The sequence below is a fragment of the Pseudopipra pipra genome, unplaced genomic scaffold, assembly GCF_036250125.1.
Source record: "Pseudopipra pipra isolate bDixPip1 unplaced genomic scaffold, bDixPip1.hap1 HAP1_SCAFFOLD_52, whole genome shotgun sequence".
NCBI classification, from domain to species: domain Eukaryota; kingdom Metazoa; phylum Chordata; class Aves; order Passeriformes; family Pipridae; genus Pseudopipra; species Pseudopipra pipra.
In genome coordinates, this window is record NW_026991003.1 from 197,501 (window position 1) to 200,000 (window position 2,500).

Sequence of the window (2,500 nt, forward strand, 5' to 3'; positions counted from 1 at the left end):
GCAGACAGCCGCCCGCGCGGGGGGGAGACCGGGGGCGAGGCCCGCGCCTCGCCTCCCCTTTTCCCTCGCTGCCCTGCGCGCCCTTTCGCTCGCGCGCGCCCTCTCTCCCCGACCGCCGCGCGCCGGGACCCGCCGACGCTCCGACGTCGCCGCCGACGCCGAAGCCCGGCGGCGGGTCCCGCGCCGGGACGAACTCCGCCCCAGCGGCTCGCTCCGAGAGCGGGGAGCTACGGAGCGCTCCCCGAGTCTGCATTTAGGGGGACGAAGGCCCCCCCCGCCCGGACGGGCGGGCGGGCCTGCGAGGCGCCCCAGCCGCGCCGCCGGGGAACGCGCCCCCGGCCGGCGATTGATCGTCAAGCGACGCTCAGACAGGCGTAGCCCCGGGAGGAACCCGGGGCCGCAAGTGCGTTCGAAGTGTCGATGATCAATGTGTCCTGCAATTCACATTAATTCTCGCAGCTAGCTGCGTTCTTCATCGACGCACGAGCCGAGTGATCCACCGCTAAGAGTTGTCTGACTTTCGGCACCGCCCCGCGCGCGCGGAGGGGCCGGGACCGCCCGCGTCGAGCGGCCCCTCGTTCGGCGAGGACGTCGCGCCTCGCTTGACCGCACCGTCACATAACGCGCACGAGCGAAGGAGAGGCGGGGGGAAACCCCGCCGGGCTCCCGAGGACGACGGCAGAGGCGGGGAGCCCGCGCTCCCGGCCGAATCCCCCCCTGCGGCGATCGACGGCGCCGCGGGGGAGAAACGCGCCTCGCGCCGCCTCGAGAGGCGGCCCAGGCGCCCGGGCTCGGCCCGGCCTCCGCGCGGAGAGCGGCGGCGCGCGCCGGACCGCGCGCCGCCCGTCCTCCCGGCCCCGCCGGGAACGACGCGCCCGCGGCGCGGGGCGCGACCCTCGGGCCGCGCTCGCCGCTCCTCTCTCGCCTTCGCGGCCGCCCGACGCCGCCCCCTCGGGGCCGCGGGCAAAGGCCGCCGCCTCGCCGGCGGACCGCCGCGCCGCCCGGACGAGCTCGGCGGACGGCTCCGCCGCCTCCGCCGCCGGCCGGGCGGGTCGGCGCCGGCGACTCGAGCCGGCGTCGGCAGCGCCCGAGGCCGGCCGGACGACGGCCCGCCGCCGCCGCTGGCGCGGAGGCCCTGCCGGCACCGCCGCCGCCGCTCGGCGCCCTCGACCCCCTTTCGGCGGCCGCGCGCCCGGCGGAAGGCGGGCGGCGCTCGGCCGGGGGGGACGGGGCCCCCTCGGCCGCCGCCGCGCCGCTTCGCCGCGGACGCGCGGCCCCCGGCCGGGGCGACGGGCGAGCGACGGGCGGGGCCCGGCACGGCGCTACCGCCGACGGCGGCGGGCGACTCCCGGCCGACCGTCCCGCTCGGGGGACACGCGCCGAGCGGCGACGCCGCCGCTCGGAAGCCGGCGCGCTCCCCGGACGGCCTGCGGGGACGGGGACGCCGCCCACCGGCGCTCGCCCGGGCGGGCGGGCGGGCGCGCGGCTCGGCGGCGGCCTCCTGCCGCCGCCTCGGGGGGGAGGCCGACGGCCGCGAGACGAGAAAGGAGGGCGGCGGGCCCGGCGGCCGCCACCCGCGCCGCCCTCGGCGGAGGGCACGCGCCCTCCGCCGCGGCGGCGGTCGCCCCCGGCGGGGGGGGCGGGCGGGACGGCGCGCGGCCGACCGCGCGCCGCCGCCGTCTTCTCCGCCGAGACCGGACCGCGGAGCGGGGGGGGCAGGGGACCCCGCCCCGGCACGGCCGCCCGCGCGGCGGGCGGGGACGAGCGCGGCCGGCGGACGCGGCCACCACCGCAGGGGATCGGCGGGAGTAGGCTCCCCACCCCTCAGTGGCACCGCGCCGCCGCCCGGCCGCCACCGCCCGGCCGCCGGCGTCCGGCCGCCCGAGTCTTTAAACCTCCGCCCGGCTCTCCCGGCGGCGGCTCTCGACCCCCGGCGGGGGGGCCTCGCCGGCCGCCCGGGCGCCGAGCGCTAGGTACCTGGCCCTGGGGCGAGGGAAACGACCTGCATGGCCCCGCGGGGGTGCCTCCCCCGCTGCCGCCCTCGGGGGAGCGTCCGCCCGCGGGGGCGCGCCCGACGTCCGCCACCACCACCGCCGCCTCCTGGCTCGGGGACCGGGGTTTCCCTCAGTAGCCCGGCACCGCCCCCGAGAGGACGCCTGCGGCTCGGACCGCCCCGCCGGCGCGGGGACGGCCGACCGGCCAACGGAGCTCGCCCCGCGCGCGGCCCGGAACGCCCCGCCCGGGCCCTCGCCCTGCCGCGCCGCCCCTGTGGGCCCGCTGCGGGCGGAGGGTCGGAGGAGCCGCCTCCCCGGAAGGCGCCCTCGCGCCCCCCCCTTCGCTTTCTCGCTTTCGGCCGTCGCTCGCCGGGCGCCGACGGCGCCGCTCGCTCCGCGCGCGCCCCGGGGGCCGCCCGCGCTCGCCGCTTCCGAGCCCCCCCCCCCGCCCGCTCGCCCGCGCGCGCGGGGGGGAAGGACGGGGAAGCGACCGAGGCGCCGACGGG

At 82.4% G+C, this 2,500-nt stretch overlaps 1 non-coding gene across 1 annotated transcript; it reads right to left on the reverse strand.

The window, feature by feature from the left end:
• Positions 1-358: 358 nt before the first annotated feature.
• On the reverse strand, positions 359-511 carry LOC135408568 (5.8S ribosomal RNA). Its single transcript, XR_010427688.1, has one exon. It is a non-coding gene; the product is annotated as a 5.8S ribosomal RNA (ribosomal RNA).
• Between the last annotated feature and the right edge of the window lie 1,989 nt (positions 512-2,500).